Source organism: Nicotiana attenuata, chromosome 7, assembly GCF_001879085.1.
Source record: "Nicotiana attenuata strain UT chromosome 7, NIATTr2, whole genome shotgun sequence".
Lineage (NCBI taxonomy): Eukaryota > Viridiplantae > Streptophyta > Magnoliopsida > Solanales > Solanaceae > Nicotiana > Nicotiana attenuata.
Genome location: NC_031995.1, coordinates 29,046,587 through 29,060,004, shown reverse-complemented (window position 1 = coordinate 29,060,004; position 13,418 = coordinate 29,046,587). Strand labels below are relative to the sequence as shown.

Genomic DNA, 13,418 nt, shown 5'->3' with positions numbered 1-13,418 from the left:
TTCATCTTTTCTTTATACAAGGACGATCTCTCATAAGCATGGTATCAGAACTCTTCCAATTCACTCGAGTGTGTAACCTTCATGTTAGCGGCTACATCCAATAAATATTCAACTTCTTGAAGGGCCACATTGCCTTTTGCTCTTCTAATGGAAGACGACAAGCTTTCCCGAACACTAACTGGTATGGAGACATTCTAATAGGTGTTTTTCAAGCCGTCCGATATGCCCATGGTGTGTCATAAAGCTTCTTGGACCAATCCTTCATATTTTCATTCACCATCTTGGACAAAATACTCTTTATCTCCTAGTTGGACACTTCCAATTGACCACTAGCTTGAGGGTGATAGGGAGTCGTGACCTTGTGAGTAATACCATACTTTTTAAGTAAAGCGTCGAAACATTTATTACAAAAATGTGGTCACCCATCGATTGTGATTGCACATGGAGTAGAAAATCTTGTAAAATATTCTTCTTCAAGAACTCTACCACACTTCTACCTTCATTGATGGGTAGGCAACGACCTCACCCTATTTAGATACAAAATCCACCGCGACAAAAATGTAGGTGTTTCCACCAGAACTCCCAATAGAACCCATAAAATCAATACCGAAACATCAAAAATATCAATCTCAAAGTTGGTTGTAAGAGGCATCTCATGTTTCTTTCAAATTCCAGCGGCCCGTCTATATTCGTCACATATTTTCAACAATTCATTTGCTTCCTTCTAGAGAGTAGGCAAATAGATAACGCAACTTAGGACTTTGGCCGCCATTCTCGCTCTACCATGTTGATCATTATATGGCAAAGAATGACAAGCTCCAAGAATCGTACCTCGTTCTTCCTCCATCACACACATCAGAATCACCCCATCTATGCAAATTCGGAAAAGTTATTGTTCGTCCTAATATTAGTCTTTACATCCCTCTTGAGCTTCTTCCTTTGGTTTGAAGAGAGCTCATCCAGGATGATACAACTCAAAAGAAAATTTTCCAAAATTGCGAACCACGGTACCTAATTCATTGAAAGTGCCAATATTTGCTCATCGGGGAAAAAGTCATTGACTTCAAGGCCTTCATGCGGCCTCCCCTCTTCCTCGAAATGTGATAGGTGGTTCGCCACTTGATTTTCCCATCCTTTTGTTTCTTGGATGTCAATGTCATACTCTTGAAACAAAAGCACCCATCTCACCAACCGAGCTTTAGATTCCTTATTGCTCATAAGATACCAAGGTGACGCATGATCCATGTGGACAATAACTTTGGCACCCATTAAGTATAGGAAACAATTCTTAATGGCAAACACAATAGCAATGAGCTCTATATCCGTAATGGTAGAGTTTACTTGGAAACTATTCATGGTCTTACTAGCATAGTAAACCGGATTAAAAACATTGTTTACACGTTCCACAAAATTGCCCTAACTGCTACATCACTTGCATCACACATATGCTTAAACGGCAAACGCCAATTTGGAGAGGTAATGACAGGAGTAGTTGTCAAATTGATCTTCAATTGTTCAAAATCTTTCATACAATCATCATTGAAATGGAACTTGGCATCCTTCTAAAGGAGCTTCCACAAATGGTTCACCACTTTAGAGAAATCCTTGATAAAACGTTGGTAAAAACCTGCATACTCCAAGAATCTCCGTACGCTCTTTACCAAGGTGGGGGTGGAAGCTTAGAAATAATTTCAATCTTTGCTTTGTCCACTTCAATATCATTCTTTGAAATCTTGTAGCCAAGGACAATGCCTTCCTCACCCATGAATTGACATTTCTCCCAATTAAGTACCAAATTTGTTTCCTCACATCTAGCCAACACTTTGTCAAAGTTTTCAAGACAATCGTCTAAAGAATCTCCAACCACAAAAAAGTCATCCATAAGGACCTCAAGGTAGTCTTCCACCATGTCCCTGAAAATAACCATCATACACTGTTGAAAAGTCGCAGGTGCATTGTACAAATCAAAAAGTATCTATTTGAAAGAAAAAGTACCATATGGATATTTAAAAGTGGTTTTCTCTTGATCTTCCAGAGCAATAAGAATTTTATTGTAACCAGAGTACACATCAAGAAATAATAGAAAGCACGGCCAACCAATCAATCAAGAATTTGATCAATAAATGGAAGAGGAAAGTGATCCTTCCTTGTGACTTGTTGAGCTTACGATAATCCATACAAACTCTCCAACCGATGACCGTTCATGTACGAATCAACTCATTATTCTCATTTGTAAAAATCGTCATGCTGCCCCTTCTTAGAGACACATTACACTGGAGAGGTCCATGAACTATCGAAAATGTGGTAGACAACCCCGACATCCAACTACTTGATAATCTTCTTTTTGACCACCTCTTTTATTTCTTTATTATGTCTTCTTCGATGTTTAATGGATGGTTTAGACCCATCCTCCAACTTGATATTATTCAAACAAAATGCGAGGCTCGGATGTTAGCTTTCTTCCTCTTTTGTAGCACCGTCATTCTTTTCCATTCTTTTACAAAATGTGGGGTTTATACCTCATATTACGGATTAATATAACCACTAAAAAATGGGCCTATGGCAACGGATTTTTTTGCAACGGTTTAAAAATCGTTACTATAGATGGGTTATTGCAAAGGTTGTAACCCTCACAATAAGAAATGGGTACTACCGGCACACTTTGACTATAGAACCGTTGCAATTGAGTGGGAACCGTTGTGATTGGTGTCTGGTGTTGCAACGTTTATCTGAACCTTTCCAACAGATATATCTATTGCAACGAATCTTGGTAAAAGAATTCAATTGGAACGGTTATTAATTCCCTCCTAATTTAATTTCCACTCTCAATTTTGGTGAAACCCGCCAAAACCTCTCTTTCTTTACATTCTATGTTTTTTCATTACTTGTTAATATTTTTTATGCGATACCAATTAATTAACTTTTAACCAATAAGTTAGGAAAAATAAACAAGTTGATTTCTAACCTCCCATTATCTCTCGGCAAACATAAACCCAGAGAATACCCAGATCCTATAAGGAAAAAAGAAGGATTCTTTATGGAATTAAACCTCAACCCATAACCAAATTTGATAAATAAAAGATGAGAACCAATTTGGCATTCAGGCAATTTGGACGCGATTGAGATTTCTATTATTTTTTAATTCGGGTTTCGATTTGGTCATTCATACTACTTGAAATAAGGAAGAGCAAGACGAGAGGTTGACGCTAAGAAATAGCAAAAAAGGGACACTCAACCAATGTTTCTTCCATCTCCTCTATCTGTTCCTTGCTGAATATTGTCGCTGGTAGTTGGGGGAGAAACCATCGCTGTAAGATTTTTAATTTTAATTTCTTTATTAATTTGGGATAACCCAAAAAATCGTCCGGCAAAACATTCATTAAACGCCTCCAGACGACCTAACCTTCCACGGCAAAGCTATTTTTTTTTTTTTTTTGCTTTAAAGGCATCCAATGTTAGTCCTCAAGCAGTGTAACATAACGTTCTTTTCCCAATTTCATTCGCTTGGTCTACATTAGTTTTCTTCGCTATTGTGGGTCAAAATATTTGAGGTTTCTTAATTTGCTTTATTGTGGGTCGGATTCAAGGTAAATCCAACTAATTGCTTCTTCTTTTTTATTCTAGTTTTTAAAAATTTCTCATGGGTGAACGTATCTCTAGGTCAATATTAGATTTTGAGGGTGTAATTATGTGGGTAAATAGGTTTTTAACTATACTTTGTTATGCTATCGATTTTGATATTGCAATAAGCGAGTTGCTCATTTGTTGGGGGTTAAAATTGAGCTTAGTCGAGTATGTCATGTACCTGCAATGTTCGATACAATGCCAGCCTAACAGTAGCAAGTATGCTTTTCACATTCATCTTCTTTGTTGCAAGAGTTAGTCACTATTAATGTCCCTGGATAATATTTTTGCACTTAGGCTATATTTGGTTTAGTCCATTGTGTGGTGTGCATTGTTCTCAGGCGGGAGGTATTTAAACTTGTGGTGTCTGTCGTTTTGTTATGTGTTCTATTTAGTTAGTGAAACTATATGGGGATAAGGGGAGAACCTGATATTATGACAGGAGTTGAAGATACTCAATGGTTGTATCAACATTATTGTTGATGGACCTTGAGGCATCAAATAATTACCGTTAATAATTGCTTTCAACATTAAAACTTACTGGTCGTGTTGTCTCCAAATTGTTGTACATGATGAGTCGAACTGAATTTAGTTGAGTATTCTCTGTGGCAATTGGCAGATTGCTGGTGCAATAGTGGTAGCAAGCTATCCGTGAGAAACTCTTGTGACCTTAGACATCAGGGGAAGTGAACTTGGTGATAAATATTTAGCGTTTAAAATTCTCTTACATCATCTTGTTACTCTAGTTGAGTTGTGTTGCTCGTTTCAAAACTGGGTTAACATTTCTAAGGATTCATGTCATGTATAGTTTAAACTTCAAAAAAACTTTTTTTTAAAGTAGTTTTCTTGCCATTTTCTCCTGCATTAGGTGATTCTTTTTTAACTTATAAGTCATAAAGAGATTATAAGATCATTCAGTTATATTTCATTAAAAAAATTATGTTATAGTCAATAAGAAAAGATTCAAAGAGCTAAACATTGATGGAAATATATTCTTTTCCAGCTGATGTCTCGTAAAAGAATATGCCACACACATCCCCTTATCTCTCTTGATTTTAAATGTTCCCAAGATAGGAAATTAAATGTAGATTTGTGCAATATTTTAAAATCTTAATTGGCTTAAATATTTTCATCCTATAAATTTGCTTGTCGTACTATTAACACCATAAAGGTGCTAAATTTATTCTACCCCGTAAATTTGAAGCTATTAGGAGCTTATAATTTGTGATTCTAAAAGTTTGATGTTTGCATGTGTTTTCATTGCTATTTTCTTATTTCACAACGAGAAATTACACTTAGGAAGATATTATTTTGTTTTCCATTTATAATGTTATATATGATCATCTGCTTTTTGTATCTCAGTGTTTAATTTGTTATTTTCTTTTCTATAATTTAATATTGATGATTATCTCACCAGAATTTACATTTAAAACTGGTAAAGTATAGTGTAGCATATTTTTTAACTTTTTTGTCCACAATTGTATGTTTCTGACTGCGTTTAATTTGTGGCGAGGAAGTTATTGGTTATATCGTCGGAGCTGGTATGTATGGGAAATCTAGAGTGGAATTCGTAGAGTTCAGCTAGTATCACACCGTATGTCTAGTGGTTGATTGTAACTTATGTAGCCTTAAGAGATTTACTTTGTTTGCAGTGATTGCAATGACAGAGAAAGTTGGACGTGTTCACACTCATGATGAGTTGTTAGTTTTATCTTTATGAGTTGCAGTTATTTATCACACTGTTTTCAGTAGAAAATAGTTTTATCTTTATGAATTATTTTGTTTTTGGTCAATAAAGTCTGAACTTTGATACTCAACGGCTTCCTTGTGAATTTAAGTTTGAAACCCTAAGTATTTCTAAAGTTAGGAGTAAAGTATATGGATATTGCCAATGTATATCTATTACTTTGGTTGTGTAGGGCTCTGTTGTTGTTATATGTTGATTCAGATAGAGTGACTTTCACTTGTGCTTGTAATATCGTTTATTTTTTATTCTCATACACAAGGTTTGTCCCTCAAAAGATTAAAATTAGTTTCTTCTCAAGTGCGTAAAATGGACATGCTAAAAATTAAATACATGAGTCAAGAACTATTTGTATTACTTTCGCTTCTTTAGGAAGAGTTGATGTTATGTTGGAATGACTTTATGTGCTTTCAAATTGATATCTCGATTTTTCTCTTCTTACAGGTGGATATGTACAGAAGAAACATAAATGAGGAGAAATTTGACCGAGGCTAATTTTGCTAATAGGTAGTTGTTATCTATCTTAGTCTTGAATTTGAGAAAACATTGGTCGATGATTGCAACTTTTGTCTTTTCTGTCTGTTTTTTCCCTAGTATTGCCAATTCTGTAAAATATTTATGTCCTCTCTCAAGCTGATATGTAGATTTGTTAAATTTGCCTTGTATAGTTCCTGTCTTAAACATGAGTTTAGGCTTATGATCAGAAATAATGATAAGCCGATGCCTACTGGAATTAGTTTTAGATGTTTACTCTTCACCTGTTCTTCCTATTGGCCTCATTTTTCTTAATGTGCAGTTCTAGGTCTGTTCATTAACAAAACGATGTTAGAACCAGTGTGAGCTTGATTAACTTCAATCCATTTCCGAAATATGATGCTCTTTCTTTCTCTTGTTTCTTTGTTCTATTAATTACTTCAAAGTGTACTGCTCATTTTCAAGTTCTGTTGCAGTTTGTTTCCCCTTGTTCTTGTTGATTTTAGCTTTGTTCTGACCCTTCTTGCTAATAATAGTAGCTTATCTTTCCACTATGTTGAAATAAGAAGGGTCAGAACAATACATGGTGCCATGGAGAATATCTCATTTATCACTCAGAATAATATGGACAAGATTTGAATTCTGGTTGTGCCCACTTAACGTACATTCTACCTTACGGTGAGTCGCTATATTAGTCTATTAATTGAAAATATATTCTTTTTTGAATTACTTGCTGATTTATTTATTTATCATCTTTTGTAGGTGACAAAAATGACCCGACAGTAGCCAAAAACAATGGGAATCTTATTTAAGAGTATTAACAGATTGTTGTTCCATTAGATTTTCTAGCAATCCATCATTTTTGAATCCTTTTCAATATATGTAAACTCTTGATTGTGAAACAATGTTGTAATTATTTTTATTTTATATATGGATAATAGTAGTAGGAAATTTTTGATTATTTTGGTTGATAAATAGCTTCCTTTCGTGGGTTGTAATAATGTCGGTGTATTATATTATATCATGTAGATAAATCATTTATTTAAAATCAAATATATAAAAGAATAGCCGTTGCAATAGCTCACAATAGCCGTTACAATATGTAATAAGAATTCGTTACTGTAGCAGTACCCTCAGGGGCTATAACAAAAGATTATAGTCAAATCCCGATTTCTTGGTCGTTTACTAAAAATGCTGACCGAAGTCAAACTTAGTCTTTCAGGCCAACCTTAAGGAACGAAGTGTTCCGATTTCAATCAAGACTCTTTCAAATCCTGAACTAACCATTCCCGCTAGTCATAAATCAGTAAAAGTAAGTACAATAGTCTTATTTAGGGGAACAAAATTCTAGAAAGCAAAACGACCAGCGGGTCGTTACAGCCAACGTTAGCACATTATTCAACTATTTTTAATAGTTTTGAAAGTAGAACAACAACAACAACAACAACAACAACAACAACAACAACAACAACAACAACAATAATAATAATAATAATAATAATAATAATAATAATATTAATATTAATAATAATATTAATATTAATAATAATAACAACAACAACAATAATAATAATAATAATAATAATAATAATAATAATAATAATAATAAACGATTGGTAAAAACTGAAATACATATAAATGCAATGGTCTAAACTAATTTCAAAAGTCTGGTGTCACCAGTACATGAGTAACTAGAATACTAGAAATATGGTCTAAAAGAAATATAATGTTTTGGAACTAGAATAACAATAAAAGAAATTATTGAAGGGGACTTAAGGAATTGTGAACGCCGACCAACTCTATTTCATGTCTCCTATATTATTCAGATCCGAGCGAAGTCCTCTATGCACCACTAAGACACACTTCGATATCTAGACAAGAAGTGCAGAAGTGTAGTATGAGTATAACTGACCCATGTACTTTGTACGTGTCAAGCCTAACTTCGACGAAGTAGTGACGAGGCCAGGACATGACACTCTCTATAAAGTTGTACGAGTAATAATAATAACAGAATACTAAAATATAGCTAAGTAGTACACTCATAAGTATGGGACCCGAAGGTCAAGTAACAAAGGGCCCAAGAATAATCATCAACTCAAACATCATATAACAGTACAGGGTAAAAGAGCACGGCTACATGCATCTGTAACACATCATACGATGTTGCAAGTACGCAACCCAATATCAAGATTTATTACAATATCTGTTGCAGCGTGCAATCCGATCTAAATATCATTTCACAATATCTTTTGTGGCTTGCAATCCAATCCCATCATATTTATATCTATTGCAGCATGAAACCTGTTATCATTACCAATTAAGTTTAATAAGTTTAATAATGATGAGGCGTTCAACAAGATCCCAACATGACCTCATTAACATGATCAACTCAACATCAATAATGTAATCTCAACATGAAATAAAATACAACGTATATAACATGAAGGAACTAAGGGTACAAACCGAGGACAACAAATACCTCGAATTCATAATTCTCTACAAATCATCATTAAAAGAATAGCTATATAACTCACAGAAATCGAAATAACATAATAAAGTGCAACAAGCAATGTAAAGACAATAAATGCATGTTAAACATGAAGCTACGATTAATACAGGTAGGAACATATAGCAGGTAAGTTGATATTAAGCGAAAAATGAATAAATCAAAACAAGTAATAATTAAATAACAGATAGCAAGTAAGGTATGGACAACAAGTAAGAAAATATAGCAATCAAAGCATGTTACAAGAGACAACATGGAATAAGTTATGACATAAAGGTAAATAGCCCTCCCACATGCTATACCCATGAAATCCTATATATACTCATCACCTCGGATATACGCCATTCCAACACATAATTCACGTAACAAATAGACCAATGAATCCTAATTTTCTCAAGTCAAAGTTAGACATGATACTTACCTCTTTCTGTTGCCAAATGAGTATTGAACCAGGGCTTTTCCTCGAACAACCCTCCAAATCGACAAAATCTAGCCAAACATCATCTAAACAATTGAAAATAAGCTTTACAAACTCCTCACGAATGGAAAAGGTTTCATTTTGATCGTAATTGAAAAAGTCAACAATAGTCAACCCCGACATTGCTTGGCCGAAATCAGAGGTTCGAACCAAAATTCGATTACCCATTCACTTCGAGTCCGGTTATATAATTTGTATTGTAATTCGACCTCAATTTGCAGTCTAAATCTCAATCTTGTAAAATCCCTAAATTCTACCCAAACCCCTAATCCTCCGATAAAGATACAGAATTTCCCCCGATGGCCTCCATATACGGGGCATAAGAGCTAGACCTTGAGAGGTCTCTACCTCTCCCTCGACCAGCAGTGGTCTTCTTTGTGATTTTGTCACGACCCGGATTTCCCACCCTTGGGAGTTACGATGGCGCTTACTAATGTGAGCTAGGCAAGCCAATTAATGCGTTGGTAAAGCACGGGACTACGGCCGAAAAGCGGAGGTTTCCGCTAGGCGAAGGAGCTCACAAAATATCCTAACTCTCTATGGGCAAGAAGCAAGGGCGCAGCTGCTGCGCGAAAGCCGGTCTTACCTTCTATTATATTAGTAAAGGGCCTTTAGGCTTGACTAATAAGATATATAGGGCTTTTCCCTTTACTAGTAAGAGGCAAAGATCATCAGCTTTTAGTCATCTATCTCGCTACCTACTCCTTTTGCAAAAAGGCTTTGGGGATAAGATCAGACTCGAGAAATAGTCTACTTCAAGGCCTTCTCCGACACCGATACCCTAGGGATTACATATTGTGCCAACTCCCCTCTGCTGCCTCGCTCTACAACCGGATACTTTTCTTGGCACTGGTTGAATTACTTGGAACCCTAAGAAAGGATCGACTGTCTCTCGCTTTACTTTACCGGTAAAGCATTTCTTGCTAGATCGGATTGAGAGTGACTTCTTCCGCTGACTAAGGTGTTTCGTTTGTGCGTTTGCAACATCCGAAAGGAAAGCCGTCTCTCTTCCATTCGGAGCAAGCATCGTAATCGTACCGCTATAAAACAATCCATAGGAAGCGGAGCAACCTCTACGTATTGCCCATTCGCCATCCTTGGTGAGTCCGGTTTTCTGTGCTACGTTATTCTTAGATCCAGCGAAATCATTGGTATTGGTTTCAGAGTCCACTGGCTGTCTAGAAAGCCGATTGTCAACTTGAATGTTTACACAAGAATCTCCAATCCAAGCCTCTTTTGTCAATCCGGGGCAATACGAGTGGCATAAGCTATTTCTTATAAACAGGCTTTCGAGAATAAATTGGAGGACTACCGATTGATTGACCCCGGAAGTAAAGAATGACGGTTCGACGAGCTCTTATTCGCCCCTGGCGGACCTGTATACTCTTGTCCTGTTGGGTATAAAGGACACGGGGAGCTGCCTTGGGTATCTCCGAGGACTTGAGCTAAGGGATTGTTTACTGAACGTCCCATACTTTACCTATCATTCGGTGAAGTGCCCCCTTCCATTTCTTAGGTAAGAGGAATCTACCCGTAATGCGTGAACCAGTGCCCTTTTCTTTTGTACTAATCAACTATATGAAATATAGAAAAGAAGGTCTTCAATCTTCACACTTATGCGTGTTTGGAACATTTTGAGGTCAGCTTTGAGTGGTTGATTTTTTCCAACTTCCATATCAATTATGGAGAGAGAGAGATCGAAGGTCTTGTCGTGCGTCTTGGAGCGAATAATTGCTTAAAATAAAGGCCGTTAAGGTCACATTGACATAGAATAATACGGATTAGCTCGCCCAGTGAGAAAGGCCCTGACCCTGCCAACCAAGTATCAAAAATGACTATTCTGCAGCGGTAATTGCAAACAGAAAGGGGGGATTGGTTTGAATAGCCCTATTGACCAGGAGAGTCAGTATTACCGCAGCGAAAAACCAGCCCTACTTATTTTGTTCTACAAATGCTAACCAAGTGACACACTGGGGCCATGGGTCATGAAAGAGGTTGACCCCCATCCTCCTTAACTATGTATGGCTAATGAACTCCTCGCTTTAGTCCGTTCTTTTCCTTCTTTGGGCTCGGGTCGATAGTAGCCGTGGTAGTAATGCCCCGGAGCCCAGCTACCGACCCGAGGCGCCGATCGGGAAAGTCATAAAGGGACGTTAAACGTAATTCTAGAAGGGCCTTCCCGCAAAAAAACCGAGTAAGTGAAAGTTTTTTAGGCTAGTCCCACTAAGATGGCGAGGAAACTTACTTCCGAGAGAGCTGCTTTCGCCTCGGTAATTACCTAACGAGAGAGAGCCGATGCAAAAGTAGTCCTTTACGCGAGGAAACGCCAGACAGACTGACCTCTGCTAACTACGTTTCCCACTCACATTTTCTTTATCGAATCTTTCTAGGCAGATAGGACAACTCCTGCTTGCTCTTGGCCTTGGCTGCTTAGAGACATTCCTTTAGTTCGTCTTAGAGAATGGAATTCCTAATTCCGTTTTCGTCTTTCTTATTGTAGGTTGGTCATCTGTTTTATCTTATCCACCATATATAACAATGAACTTTGTCCAACACCATTAAACAGGATAGAGCAACGCTTAACTTGCAGTTCATGACACAATGGAGCATCTTAGACAAGATGAAATTGAGGATTTTTCATTGTCCCCTCCAGCTGTTGGCTCCATGCAGATTGCTGGAAGCAATATCTTTAAAACTAATTACTTCATTATCCATTTATTCCTTTTTATCAAACCCAAAGCGATAACGTATAAACAGCAGAAATTTAAATTAAGCGGAAGAAAATAATGAAATATCTGGAATCTATGTCTTTTAAAATTACTCGTGCCTTAACTACCCTAAACCTGGTGTCACGGTGTCACAAATAGTCTAAGAGTCACTACACACAAAGTCCGAAGAAATAATGGTACACTGTTTCTGAAACAAGGAAAATGAAACAGGGAATAGAAGATAGAGGATATGTCAAGGCCTGTGGACGCCTGCAGGTCTACCTTGGATCTCCGTGTGGACTGAAGGTAGCCAACTGATCTACTGTCCGAAGTCAACAGCACTGGGATCTGCACAAAAGAGTGCAGAGTGTAGCATTAGCACAACCGACTACATGTGCTGGTAAGTGTCTAGCCTATCCTCGGCAAAGTAGTGACGAGGCTAGGACTAGACTACCACATAAACCTGTGCAATTCAAATATATACAGCGGAAAAGAAAAACAGAAGTAAATAAGTAAAGATGGGAGGGGGAAACATGCTTCGGGGAATAACAGGTAAAATCAGAATATCAAGAGAATTATAAAGGGATCAAAATCCAACCACTATCAAGAATAAGGAAACAAAAGCAGATTTCACTTTCTTTTCACATCTTGTTGCAGGCGTGCAACCCAATCCCATTTCCTTATATCTTGTGGTAGGCGTACTAACTGCTCCCATTTTATTTATCTTGTGGTAGGCGTACCACCCGCTCCCATTTCATCATATCTTGTGGTAGGCGTACCACCCGCTCCCATTTCATTATATCTTGTGGTAGGCGTACCACCCGCTCCCATTTCATTATATCTTGTGGTAGGCGTACCACCCGCTCCCATTTCATTATATCTTGTGGTAGGCGTACCACCCGCTGCCATTTCATTATATCTTATGGTAGGCGTCCCACCCGCTCCCATTTTATTGCCAACAATAATCACAAGGAATCCCGGCAAGGGAGCAATAATATCAAACAAACATCCCGGCAAGGGAATAATGATATCTCAACAATATCTCGGCAAGGGAACAATAATATCAAAGAAATATCCCGGCAAGGGAACAATGATGATAATAACATGTGAGGCACAATAAATCACAACGGAGTCATAACAATTTATAACACAAGACTCACAGGCATGCTTGACACCGGCGTATAGATACTCGTCACCATGCCTATACGTCGTGCTCCACAATTAACACGTAGCAAATAGACACAACTCCTAATCCCTCAAGCTAAGGTTAGACCAAAACTTACCTCGATGCCACGAACACAATTCACGATTCAATTATAGCTTTACCCCTTGATTCCACCACCAATTCGCTCGTATCTAGTCACAAGTTACTTAATTACATCAACAAAAGCAAAATGAATCAACCCCAATGCATGAAAATGAGTTTTTCCAATGTTTTAGCCAAAAAGTCAAAAATCGCCCCGGGCTCACATGGTCAAAACCCGAGGTTCGAACCAAAAGCCGATACCCATATGATTTGTTTTGAAATCGGACCTCAAATCGAGGTCCAAATCCCCAATTTTTGAAAAACCTAGGTTCTACCCAAAACACCCAATTTCCCCCATGAAAATCATTGATTTGAAGTTGAAATAATGTTAAAAGATGTTAAGAAATGAAGAAAGTTAGTTAAAAACGACTTACAATTTATTTGGAGAAGAAGAAATCCTTGAAAAATCGCCTAAATGTGTTTATGTTTAGAGAGAATATGAAAATGGGTTAAAAATTCGGCTAAGTATAAAAGTTGCAGGTCTCAGATGTGGGAATTGCGAACTGGGGTTCGCAATCTGCTGTTATGGGAATTACGAAGGGAGTCTCGCAATTGCGAGATGGGAAATGCGAGGGTTG

General features: G+C 37.2%; 1 long non-coding RNA gene across 1 annotated transcript; it reads left to right on the top strand.

Annotated features, from left to right (window-relative positions):
- Nucleotides 3,044–6,784, top strand: LOC109230435. Its single transcript, XR_002068635.1, has 4 exons — nucleotides 3,044–3,310; nucleotides 5,813–5,875; nucleotides 6,412–6,520; nucleotides 6,605–6,784. It is a non-coding gene; the product is annotated as an uncharacterized LOC109230435 (long non-coding RNA).